This window comes from Urocitellus parryii, chromosome 1 (assembly GCF_045843805.1).
Source record: "Urocitellus parryii isolate mUroPar1 chromosome 1, mUroPar1.hap1, whole genome shotgun sequence".
Classification (NCBI taxonomy): domain Eukaryota; kingdom Metazoa; phylum Chordata; class Mammalia; order Rodentia; family Sciuridae; genus Urocitellus; species Urocitellus parryii.
The window spans coordinates 41,160,371-41,174,799 of record NC_135531.1 but is presented as its reverse complement, the minus strand read 5'-3'; positions in this window follow the sequence as shown (position 1 = coordinate 41,174,799).

The window sequence follows — 14,429 nt, the reverse complement described above, 5'->3', positions numbered from 1 at the left end:
CTCAGATGTTATTAAAAATTTCCTTAGTTTGTTCATTCATTCACTCACTCCTTCATTCAAAAGCTATTTATCCAGCGCCTACTATATGCCAGGCACTGTTCTGGGCTCTGGGAATAGATCAGTGGACAAAACCTTAATGTAGTTTGCATTTTAGTGGGAATAAATGATTATAGATAAACAAACAACAACAACAACAACAATAACAACAACAAAAAACAGTCTACCAGGGAGTGATAAGTGATGTGAGAAGATAGGCAGTAACGGGAAAAGAGAGCTGGGCAGGAGGGCTGCTGTTTTGCACTGGGTGGTTGAGGAGAGTTTGTGTGGCGTCAGAGCTGAGGGAAGAGAGGGAGAAGAGCAGTTCAGGCAGAGGAAACAGAAAGTACCCCGCTGGGGACAGTGTAGTGGGCTGGAGCAGAATGGCAAGGTGTTCAGGGTTGAAGGAGATGACATTAGATAAGGCAGAACTGGGGACAGAGGAAGGGCCTTGTCATTCATCTGAAGGGCTTTGGCTTTTATGCCAAGTGAGACAGGGAACCATGGAAGAATATTTAACAGAGGAGCGATACGATCAGATTTAAGTTTTAAAAGGATCGCTTTGGTTTCTGTGCTGAGAACAAACTGTAGAGATCAAATTCATAAACAGGGAGAATAGTGGGGAGGCAATCAAGTGTGCAAATACTAGATGAGCTCTTCTCTTAGAAATGTATATATCCAGCCCAGTCTGGGTTAGATGTTGAACCATGATGTGCAGCTCGTGGCCAGTTTATGGATGTAGCATTTCCTCAGAACCACACATGACCTGCTCTGATCCTATATGGACCAGTATTTCTCCAATCCGCCTACACCCAAGACAGTCCCATGATACTATCGAAGGAGAGGGAGACATCAGTCTTTGGGTTCTAAAAGATTTTTTTCCTATGGGCTTCAGAAAATTTGTATTTAGAACTTTCTCCTCTCCCAAGGTGTCTCTGACCCTTCTAGGTTTGAGAAATTCTCTTCCACTCCTTGGTTCATTTTCTTAATTCTTATTCTCTTGTTCTTACCTGCAGTCCATTCCATTATGTTACCAAGGCAGGTGCTAGCTTTAGTTGGAACTCATTTCTTTGTCTATTCCCCATGGTCCCTGAACTGAGCCTCTTTGTAGCTTACATATTCCCATGGTGGGTGACATTATCCTAGGGACACTAGTACATAATGTCTTTATTCCTTACTCCTCAGATCTCCTACAATGTTCCTATTTCTAGTCCGAGAGATGCCTCTGGTACAGAGCTCATTTTAGCAGCAATAATGTTTGAGAGGCTTGGAGTCTTTTCTCCATATTTTAGTTCAGACCACCTTCTCCCATTACCTATGCCAGAGGTTGCTGGAAACCCACCAGCTATATCAGTTCACAGATGTATTTTCTTTGGCACATACAGTGCTTTAAAACATTTTTGAGTAGTTGCCAACACTTAAAAATGATTAGATTTATATAAAAACTTCAATTTTTCATTTCTCTTGAAAAATTAAAATACTTGGCTAATCCAGATATGCATGGTCACATGGCCACAGTCAGTAGGAGTGGAGTAGCAGCTGTATTGCTTGACAGTTCTGCACAGCCCCAGCCCTGTTCCTACTCCATCAAGTTCCTGCCTGCTGGATCGATCCCTCCAGATATTTGAGTGAAACACCTAGGGTTTCTACTCTCATTTGCCCATATCACATCATCATTTCCAGAATTATTCCTCAGTAGACTTATAGGACAATGGGTGGGCAATCTTTTAGTAGTAGACCTTAAAATAAAAATGACATATCTCCTAATATGTCAAAACAAACTAAAAATTTTTATTTAGGAAAGAGTGGCCAATTTCTCATATCATCTCAAAATAAGAAACTAATTGGTTTTCTAGTTGTCCAGTAGAATGCAATCTGAGTAGTCACTGAACACACATTTGACCTCCCATTGGCTTAGCCTTCCCCAACCTGAATCTCTTCTATAGAAGCCTCCTGAAACACAATTTCTAGAAAGACAGACAGTGCCACTCCACTATAGACAGATAGCCAGGTGCTGCATTTGCCATGGCTACTTCTGACCTGGAACACGAGTTTCTGTGGCCTGTTGCGCCATTTACGAATATCTGTATGATAAAGGAGAAATTCTCCAATATTTTTTGGGGAGTTAATGAGCAGTCTCAATCCAGTGCCATATAAATATACAAAGGTTTTATTTCTTCCAGTTGCTGCCTTCAACCATACCTAATCCATTCTCCATTTCTTGTCACTTAATACTACCTGGGATAGATCCTATAAACCTCAAGCCACTTTGAGCCATTAATACATTACACTTACTTTAAAGCATCAATCTCAAAGTTGATTTAAATCTCTTTCCTCCCTTCTGATGTTTCTTGTGTGGTCCATGTGAGTATTTCAGGGAGTCCTGAAGGGTCCAGCCACTCCATGGTTGTTTGACTGAAAGATCTAGCTCTGACTCCACTTCTTTCACCTACAATTAGTTCCTGCCACTCCTCCACAGTTTCTTGTTAGGGGGCTCCAATGGCTCAGGAAGTCAAGACACCTATAACATGGTGCATTTCTGTGACACTATCCAAGGAGAGGGAGACATTGGCTTACAATCAGGTTGCTCATCTTTGACACAGACAGTGGTGGGAAGACCACCCCCATCCTTACTGCTTTCTTTCTCTAGTTGCTTTCTTCGCACTTAGACACAGGGATAAAGTGGCCAGCATACCTCAGCAGACATGTCACCAGTGGAAGACCATCTGTCTTCCACCCAGAGAGTCAATCTACAGCCCTCGGTGGGAGTCTGAGTTCTTCTCTTGTAGCCTTCCTGTCAGTTGCCTTGGTGAAGGGAATGAACCACCTCTTCTTTCCAGGGAAAGGGGGGAAATCATCTCTTCTCCAAGCTCTACAGTTGCCCTAACAACAAGGAATCCACTGTCTTACTCTTTTCTTTCCCAAGTCCTTGGTTTTTGAAAACTGGAAGTGGGCACAGTCACTTGTGGTAGATTCAGTTCTGCAGACTTTTTGTAGGCCCCAAGGGAGGTGCCTGATCAGTAGTCAATTGCTCTCTTCAGAATGCAAACTTCTTTATTACACGTGTGTTCTCTGTCCTAAGCCTTGGTGCCAAATCTGGGAAAGCCCTGCTCAATATCCTGCTACATTGTTCCATTCCAGCTGGATCAATCAGCTAGTGTACCTCTGGTTATAAGCAACAGAGAACTCCACCAAAAAATGGCTCTACAAGTGAGGAAGTACACTGTCTCACTTATCTCAAAAGTCCAGCATGGGAAGATCTGGCTTCAGGTCATATTAAATCCTGGTTCTCCAGGTCTCCTGCTCCACTCTATTTTTGCTGGTTGAAGAAATGGTAGATGGAAGAGTTTCAAGGGCTTTGTGCAGAGTCTCCTAGACACACAACATTAGTAGCCAGCTTTCCCAATAGCTCAAAAAGACATCCTGGAATATCACCTGGGTCATGTGCCTGTTCCTGGCTCTAAGACAAATGATGTCAATAGGAAAACCAGTTGAAGTTTGAAAGTAACTTCTCTCCATCCCTCCCAACCTTCTATGATATCCGTCAAAGAAGGCCACACCATGTCCAAATATAACTTAATCCAACCATATCCACACATAACCTGTGGGCACTAGGCCTGACTCTAATATGTGAACTTGATGATGTAATGGAACTATTCCTGGGTAGAGGGGCACCAAGACTAGATATTAAACATTCAAGGACTTGGAGTAAGACAGAGTTGCCTCCAAATTCTTGCTCTGTTGGAGCAAAGAGCCTCATGTAAGTATTGAACTTTCCTGATATTCAGTCTTCCCAGCTCTAAGATGGAAATATTGAAATACCTAAGTCATTAGGTTGCTAAGAAAATATAACAAAATATGCAGGGTAAAATTATTACTATATGACACCTAGCACAATTATATGTTCAATAAATATTAATTTTATTGCTAAACACTTCCTCCTTGATGTTCAGAGATCAATACTTTGGAAAAACTTGTGCAATCTATGAATTATAAAGGGTGCTCCTTGTACTTCCTAGAAGGAGTCAATTTGACACCAATATCTCAAGAAGTGGGCCTATTTTACTGCCATTTCTTCTATGACTCTTTGTACATAGCAAGTGCAGGGCACAGTGGAAAGATGGCAGGGGGAGGAGATCTCAGTGTATAAGTTGTCTTAAGTACTATATGAAAAGTCTCTTTGCACACATGTATCTACGTGCCCATGCATATATGTCTGTATGTGTTTGCATGTATGGGTTTATGCTTGTGACTAAAATGTTCATGCTAGAATTGAGCTAGCAGAGATTCATCAATCATTTCCGAAGAGCAACATAGGATATTTTGGAGTTTCTGCTAAATTTGAGACACCTGTGCATTTAGCAACTCCCCCTAAGACATTGCCGAGGCCTTTTATGCTTATATTTATTCTCCCCCAAATGGGGAAATAAGCACATTTTTGTTGTGTTGTTTAAAGAAAAGCAGAATTGCTCAAATTTCATACCTAATTAGATCGTAAGAATATTAATATCATGAATTCATATTTCTAAAATACAAAAATATTCATTTTTAAATGTCATATATGGAATTTTAATTTGAAAGCTCTTCTTTTTTGAATATCAGCTAGAAACTGCACTTTTCTGTAATCCAAAATGTTATTTTAGGGCAAGGACGGTAATAATGAAGATAATTTTCTTAAGTATACTATGTGAATTATGTTGAAATGTTTGGTTGTATCTACACAAATACAAAATATAACAACCCAATATTTCAAAACTGAGCTTCCAAATCAGTATTCTGAGAATAAGATATCCACTGGCACCCTCTTGTGGAAGTGATTATTTTAGATATTGCAAAGCATTGTGGTATACCTATCAGAGATGTACTTTTTCCTGACAATTTTATTTTTTTTACTTTTTTGAGAGAGAGAGAGAGAGAGAGAGAGAGAGAGAGAGAGAGAGAAGTTTTAATATTTATTTTTTAGTTTTCGGCGGACACAACATCTTTGTTGGTATGTGGTGCTGAGGATCGAACCCGGGCCGCACGCATGCCAGGCGAGCGCGCTACCGCTTGAGCCACATCCCCAGCCCCGTTTCCTGACAATTTTAATGGCTTCAAATTAATCAGATGATTTTGTCTATACATAAAATCTAGAAAAAGGTTTCACATGAAGTAGAATGATAATCTGCACAGATTTGCGCTGTAAGACTTGTTTTTGTTTTCCTTAAGTTTTTTTTTAGCTGTCCTCTGATTCAATGGTTCTAAGAATCTTTATTAGAGCTCTTTAGGTCCATTCTACCTTTAGGGATATTCCACCTAAAAAACTGACCAGATAAGAACATTAAAATGCAAACAAAATACTTTTTATCTACTTTAAACTTATGGCATCTGTATCTGTAGTGTTTTTCCTCTACCTTCTGTCCTGCCAAAGTTCTTGTGATGGCTCTTCCCCAGGGATAGTTTCTGATCCAGGTCTGAAAAAACTTTGCCTAAGTGGGACACACTCCAGGAACATTAGCTGTCACCTCCACCTTCTTAATAATAGGTCACCCTCGCCATATGTCAACATGAAAAGAAGAATAGTCATACTTGTCCAAGACTGAAGTCATTCTTGGGCTACACAGAGTGCTCTGGTATTTAAGATATTCAAGGAAAGGGTGGTTGACTGCTCAGTAGGCACATGGCAGAATATACTCAAGTTCATTTGGTTATTTGAACTCTATAATCTTCATAGTCCCTTCCTTTAGAGAAGTCTAAAGTTCTCCTATTTAATCTGATGCCCAGCCTCTCTGAATGAACGACTTACTTCAGTTATTCCTCTTCAGTCCTAAGACAGTCATGAAGTATTGAATCTGGTTCTTGCAGCATTGATCTGTACCTTCCTCTGGAGGTAAGCTTTCAAGAAAACCCTCAGAATTTTCAAAGGGACATTCGGAGTGCACATTAATCAAGGGAATGGATGATAACAGAGATATGAGGCCCTTTCACTGTTATTTTAAAATAGTTACAAATAATCAAGGAATAACTAGATCATCTCAGCAGAAAACTGTCAAGTACATCTTAGGGTGAAGGGTGCATACTGATAAATGGGCAGTGAAGGTGCACACACTCAAGGGAAGCCTGGGAGCCTTGTGGGGTGAAAGACAACATAGGGCTTTGGGGCACAGAGGACCTAATTTTAAATTCTGGCTCTCTGCCTTCCTACATGAATGACCCTAGACCAGTGTCTGAGTTCCTTTCATCTAGAAAATAAGAGTGATTATTGTACTTATCTCAGATCTTGTAAGAAATAAATGGCATAAAAATGAGAAGCACAGATCGTGGTGCTTGGCACACAAAAGGCTCTCCAAAATGCTATCTTTTCTTATTGAGGAGAAATAAAAGGTAGGGTCAGAAAGGGTCCTTGATATTTAAGGATTAAATAGGTGAAGGGTGGCAGATGGCACACTAAACTATTATTTCTTGTCTATTATTAAATTGTGTCCACTGATTATCCATGGTAGTTTTTACCTTATAAATTAGGCATGAATTTTACCTATATCTCTACCTTTCCTAATATTTTTACAATATTTTTTCTTCTAATTGATTATTGATTGGAACTCATTTTAATATCTCAGCATTTGGAGTCACACAGTGTGAGTACTCTTAGCTGACTTGAAATTATATATCTGCAAGAAAAGAACACTTCCATTTGTACCTTCTTTGCCTTTGTGTTAAGGACATCTCTGAAAGCTGACAGCAAAAACATAGAAAGCAACAGTGTCTAGTCCCCAGTGACCTTGATAGGTGAGCCCTGACTGTTCAATAGTCCAAAGTCACTTATGGGTGAGATAGGTTAGATCAGTTCTACAAACTTGGTGATTACAGCTTAAGTTACAGATTCATTTATGAAGACCTAGCAGCCTTCAAATGATGAACAATGTGTCAAATTGTATTGGAGGGTGATATTTACAATTATTTATTAAAGTGGTGCCACCATGTGGCAAGAACAAAAAATAGCATGCACTCAGAATCAGGACAATTAACAATTTCTTATTAACTTTAATTAATTTTTGATTATGTTGATTTTCATTCATCTATAACTGTTTTAAATATTGCACAGAATAGATTTTAATGCTGACTTTAAATGCATGTAATTCAAATGTGCATGAAAGTCAATAGCCCTATAATTAAATTTTTGTGATCAGAAATTAATGTGGAAACCAAATGACAAAATTAACTACTAAAGCTAAGTGAAATATGAGAAATTCTACACCCGTGTAATGTTTAATAACCATTGGAGGGGCTGGGACTGTAGCTCAGTTGTAGAGCACTTCCCTAGCACTTGCAAGATACTGGATTCAGTCCTCAACACCATATAAAAATAAATAAATGCAATAAAGTTATTGTGTCCTTCTACAACTAAAAATATTTTTAAAATAAACATTAGATTGCCTTGCTTTCTTTAGAACTCTGCTTAATAATTTGATTGATTCTCTGAGTAAAAATAAACATATGAGATGCTAAGAGAATTAACCAGCATTAAAAATATAAAGGTACTGAGCACAGTGAAACATACCTGTATCCCAGTGGCTTGGGAGGCTGAGGCAGGAGAGTTCCAATTTTAAGGACAGTCTCAACAACTTAGTGAAGCCCTAAGCAACTTAGTGAGACCCTGTCTTAAAATAAGATATAAAAAGGGATAGGGATGCAGCTCAGTGGTTAAGCACCCCTGGTTCAATACCTAGGATGGATGGATAGATAGATAGATAGATAGATAGATAGATAGATAGATAGATAGATAAATAAATAAGCAAGCAAGTCCAAAACATAAAGGTGGTGTTTTTGTAGTCTATATGGAAGATGGAACACATGGTAATTTAAACTAAAATGAAGAAACTTTAACAACACACATTCTGGTTGTATGGGAGAGAGGGAGAGAGAAATAAGTGGATGAAAGATCAATGAACACTTGGAAGAAGAGCAGCTTGAGGAACATGACTTGGTTTCTCCTCTGATTAGTTTCCTTTAGGGTAATACCTTCCACTGCTGATTTTTGTCATTGTTTTCCATTTCCTCTTGCAATATTTTGCTGAGGATGTTCTGTAGTGCAGGCTTTCTAGTTGTAAATTCTTTTAACTTTTGTTTATCATGAAAGGTTTTTATTTCATCATCAAATCTAAAGCCTAGTTTTGCTGGATATATTCTTGGTTGACATCCATTTTCTTTCAGAGCTTGGTATATGTTGTTCCAGGATCTTCTGGTTTTGAGGGTCTGGGTTGAAAAATCTGCTGAGATACCAATTGGTCTCCCCTGATATATGTTTTAAATCCTCTCTCCTGTGGCTTTTAAGATTCTATCCTTATTCTGTATGCTATGCATTTTCATTGTAATGTATCTTAGTGTAGATTTGTTCTAATTTTGTACATTTGGTGTCCTATAAGCCTCTTGTATTTGGTTTTCCAATTCATTCTTCATGCTTGAGAAATTTTCTGATATTATCTCATTGAAGAAATTGTGCATTCCTTTGGTTTGAAACTCTGTGCTTTCTTCTATATCAATAACTCTTAGATTTGGTCTTTTGATGCTGTCCCACAATTCTTGGATGTTCTGTTCATTGTTTCTAACTTTCTTTACTGTGTGATCAACTTTATTTTCCAGATTGTATACTTTGTCTTCATTATCTGACATTATTTCTTCCAAGTTATCTAGTTTGTTGGATATGCTTTCTATTGAGTTTTTTTATTTGATTTATTGTATTCTTCATTTCAAAGATTTCTGACTGTTTTTTTCCCCCAGAGTCTCTGTCTCTTGAAGTAAGCTTTTGCTATCTGTATTTGCTCTCTTATCTCATTGTTGGAGTGATAATTTTTTTCCTGTATTTGCTCATTTAGGTCATACTTTAATTCACAGATCATTTAGTTATGAACCTTCTGAACTCCTTCTCTGACATTTCATCAACTTTGCTATCAATGGATTCTGTAATTATCCTGTCCTGGTTTGTTTGGAACACTTTCCTCCCTTGTTTTTTTTCTGTTGTCTATGTGTCTTCTTTTCTTGTAGTGTGGATCTGAGACATTACAGTTTCTTCCCTATATTCTTGTAGTACCCATGTAGATTTTCTGTACCTCACCTTGATGTTGGGCTTCCAGACCCTGCTGGTGTCCCTCAATGAATGTTACTGCATCCTGGATCTAGGTCCTCTGTAAGTTGGAGTGGGTGGATCTGGGCTGCTGGGCCTGACTTCCTGTGATAGTCTACTGGTATGATGGGCAATCATTTAACTTGTAAACTTTCTTGCATTGTCTAATACTTGAGCTTTTCAGGAACAACTCATAGCTAAACCATAACTCAAAGAAACAGAAAAAAATATGATCCATAAAGATGGTAAAATCAGTCAACAAATCATGCAGACATGTATTAGTTGACAGAATTCTTAGATAAGACATGAGATTTTTTAAAGAGTCAAATTAATTTTTAAGGATGAAAACTTTAAATGTTTGAAATTAAAAATAAACTAGATGTTATTAATGGTAAATTAGACATCACAGAAAAGATAATTTAACATGAAGACATATCAATAGAAACTATGCAAAATAGAACACAGGAAAAAAAGTGAAGAAAAATGTGAACAAGAGTATTAGTGAGTAGAGGGACAACCTCAGTGGCCTTCCATGTATGTGATTGTAATCCCCACGGGAAATAAAGGGATAGTTGAGAGATAAATTAATTGAAGAAATACTGCAATGCCTGAAACTCTAAATCTGGTGAAAACTGTCCATTGTTTTTCAAACCCCAAGAATCTAAGCACCAAGCTCATGGGGAAAACTATATGATTTTGAATAAAACTATATGATATTTGTATCATATTCAAGTGACTTGAGCAAGTGATAAGGAGAAAACACTAAAAAGTAGAAGAGAAGGAAAAAGATACATTCTGTGGAGAGATAAGTAGAGCAACAAAGATAGGATAGTAGAAGAGGAAATAAAAAGCAGACTGTAGTGGAACAACACTGTTTAAGTACCTAAAGAAAAAAAACCTGACAACTTAAAATTATTGGGTTCAGTGTTCTATATGTCAATTAGATCAAATAAGTTGTTTATGCATATCTTCTACATGCCTTCTAACTTCTGTATGCTTGTTTATCAGTTACAGATAGACATGTATTAGAATTCCCAACTATGATTGTGTATTTGTCTTTGCTTTTAGTTCTGTCAATATTTGAAGCCATGTTATACAGTACATATTAATTTAGGGTTGTTATACCTTCGTCTTGAATTGGCCTTTTTATTATGATGTAATGTCACTCCTTATCACTTGTAATACTTCTTGATTTAAAATCTAGTTTGATCTTAGTGAGCATTGTGACACCAGCTTTCTTTTGGTTAGGGTTTGCAACATCTTTCTCTTTCATCTGCTTATTTTCAATCTGCCTGCTGTCTTCTTAAGCAAGATTTCCCTGTGTCAGGATTTGAAAAATGCCTTCAAAGAGAAAGTTGGAATGAGTGTTAGGTTCAACACATGTACATTCTTCTTTTAAGGCTTTGCTATCTGAAGCCTGAAGACATTTTTTATATCTTTCTAGCTTTCTTTTCTTTTTGAGGAAGAAAGGTGAAATTTAGCTACTGGATCATTAGCAGAACTGGAATTGTTCCACCTACTTTCCAACAGTTTTCTTTTGTTCTTTCTCCTACCCTTCTCATCCTTGTGAATTTTGCATTTTTCTCTTTCAATCATATTTTTTTTCCAGAAGGAGAAGGGTAAGCTTTAATATGAGCTCATCCTGCCATGTTTAATTAGAACTTATCATCAATGCTATGCTGAAATTTTGCCAGAGGTTGCACCTTACCATAATTGCTTACCTTCTGCCCTCTCCCCATTTACCTCCCACTTTCCTCCCAATGGGAATTTACTTTTTAAATCACTTGCACTTGGATCCTAATATCTGGGTATATTTCTGAAAGATCAAACCTATGATAATTTTGTAATCCTTGTATTTACCTCTTAAGTTAAATGTATTTATGTTCTCTAATCATAGTTTCCATGCACATTTAAACTTGGTTGTATATTTAAATGGATTCATTGATTGCCACTAGTCTTTTTTTTAATGATGGCTTTATTTTCATTTCCTGTTTGATTAGATTTTTTTTATAAGAATCGTTTGGTAAGATAGTCTTATGTGTACTATAGTTCCCAAATTATTTCATATTTTTCTATGCTTTTATAGTTGAATGTCAACAGGTCTGAATGTAAGACAGTTTAGGATCAACTTTCCCCTCAGTATTTTGTATATAACATTCCATATCTTCCAATGCTAAATGTTATGGTGAAGAAATCACAGGGTAGTTCAATTTTTTTTCTCTGTATAAGTATTTTTGTTTAGTTTTTCTGGATAGCTGAAGAAATTTTTTTCTTAAAATACAACAAAGATGAAAAAATATTTTTTTTGTCCATTGGTGCTGCTAGATTTTATTAGAATATACTATTTTCTTAGAACATATAGTGTGAATTCATCCTTGTTTTTTTGGAAGTGTTGTATTCTATTACAACTTAAAATTGATGTCATGTTCCATTTGTTTATTCTTTTTTAGGGACACAGATTATTTATTTTTTGGTCTCTATATATTTACTCTATATTCATTATGTTTTTTTTTTGTAAATGTTTAACCTCTGCGTTGTTTTTCTATGTCCAATATTGTTGTCTCTAGTGTTTCCTCCAGAGCCGCATTTCAGTAAATAGCCACTAGCAACATGTAGCTATATAAATTTGAATTAATTAAAAAATCTAAAAATCATTAAATTTCAACTCCTGGGCTGCACTAGCCACATTTCAAGTGTTAAGTAGGCACTTGTGGCTATGGTGTTGGATAGCACAGCGACAGAGCATTTTCATCATTTTAGAGTGTTCTAGTGGACAGTGATTCTCTAGAGCCATAGTTAAGCCTTTACTGTTTGATGTTTTTTCATATTAACTTATCCTTTGGTTCTTTAATGGTTCCTCTTAGTTCTCAATGTTTTCTTGTAACATTTCATTTCTATTTTGTGGTTTTGTCTTATCCTTGAAGTCTTCTTATACAAATTTGTGTCCTTATACAGTAGTCACCTCTTATTCATGGGGGATACATTCCAAGACTGCCAATGGATGCCTGAAACTGAAAGTAGTACCAAATCTTGTGTAGTTTGGCACACACATACACATGTGCACACAATTTTTCTACATATACTTATGATAAAGTTTAATTTATATATTAGGCAAAATAAGAGATTAAGAATAACTAATAATAAAATAGAATAATTGTAGCACTGTTGTAATTAAAATTTTGTAAATGTAGATTTTCTCAAACTGTCTTATTGCACTGTGTTCACCATTCACTGTTGTGAGATGATACAATGTCTATGTGATGAGGTAAAGTTAGGTGAATCATGTAGGCTTTGTGATGTAGCATTAGGCTATTATGTAAGGTTGACTTGAACATAGCATTGTGATACCATGTCAATCTAATAACCAGGAAGGCTACTAAGTGACTGATGGGTAGGTAGCATATACAAGGTATATATGCTAGTGCAGATCCCTTCACATCCCTGGCAAGTTGACACAGGATAGCATAAATTTAATCAAACTACTTAGAATGAGGTCTGATTTCAAAATTAAGAATTGTTTATTTCTGGCATTTTCCATTTAATATTTTGAGGCTTCAGTTGGCCACAGGTAACTGAAACTATAGAAAATGAGATCATGGATAAGAGGGAACTATGATAAACTTTCTCGTAGAGTAAAGCATATTGAGAGATTTTTCCTTTGGGGAAAAGGTTTGCTTTCTCTTATAACATTTTTTTTATCCATCATTTGCATGCCACAAATTTTCATATTAGTTTTTTTTTCACTTGGGGCTTAAATATATTGCCCTTTGAATGCTTATTTATAATTTGTTTTTTGTTTATTTCTCATTTCTCTGAAACTTAACATGCAAATATTTATCTGAGTCTATTTATGCTAATTATAATGTGGCCAAGTTCGCCCTCTTTTCCTTTCTCTTTACTTTTTGAGCAAAAAAAAAAAAAAGGTTAGCAAAGATGACAAGTTGACTCACTTTATTTTTGTGAATAATTTGACTGAAACAGAGCCATGCTCATCCGCTTTACTTATTGCCACTGACTGTTCTCATGTTGCAATAAAGATTTGGGCAGCTATGACAGAAGCCACAGGACTTTGGAAGTCCACTCTTTACAATCTGGTCCTTTTGCAGAAAAGTTTGCTGATGCCTGAAGTTGTAAAGCCTGCATTAGTCAAACTGTGTTCATTTTTTTTTTTGCAGTTTTATTAAAGGTCTTATTAAACCCTGGGTTCACTTTGTGTGTTTGTCGGTTTGGGCTGCCACAGCAAGATAGAGTCATTCCTTGGCATCCCTAGGGGATGAGTTTCAGAATCCTCCATGGACAGGCAGATTAACAGATGCTCAAGTCCTTTATATGAAATGCATAGAATTTACATATAATTACATCCTCTGTGTACTTTAAATCATCTCTAGACTATTTATTAAAACTAATACAGTATAAATGTCATGTAAATAGTCATTGTACTGCATTGTTTAGAGAATAATGATGAGAAAAAAGTCTGTACACATTCAGTATAGATGCCATTTTTGTTCAAATATTTTCAATCAGCAGTTGGTTGAATCCACAGATGGGGATACAATTATAGGGAAAGTTGACTAAATTATAGAATGGTTGGCTTATAAATAACAAAAATTTATTTATTTCTAGTGGTTAGGATTCTGAGATCAGACTGGCAGCTTGGCTGGGTTCTGTTGAGGGGCTTCTTTCATGTTACATACTAACAACTTCTTGATGTATCGTCGCAGCCTGAGCTAGCTCTCAGGTTCTCATTTATAAGGGCACTAATAATCCACCCTCATGACTTAATTAACTCCCAAATGCCTACCTTCAAATATCATCAGTCTGGTAGTTTGCATTTCTACAATAGATGGAGGTCGGTGGGGGGACATACAGTGTCTATACATTAAAACAGGCCATAGAATGTTAAAATGCCAGGAGAGAAACCTGGGATTCAGATCTCCTTCAGTCTCCTGTGATATTTGAATCTCTGCAGGTTTTTAGAGTTTTAAGGAGAGGTATCCAGATTGTGTTCTTGTCTTGTATTCAGGTATTAGCTGTTTCTATTGACAAAGAACTGAAAGTTGTGTGAAAGGTGTATTTAGCTTCCTTATAGATCATCTTTAAGTCTAGGACTTCTTCTGAGCTATCTCCCAAGGGTCTGGGATCAGCCTCTTCCCTCACCTGCAACTGCCGCAGATCTTCTGTTATTTATTTCTGAGTTGGGTAGATCTTCTCTTTCTATGAAGAATTATGCTTGACCAACCCATTTGGTGAGACTATCAGGTTTTGCTTTCCGTAAATCGCCTTCTTAAAGCTC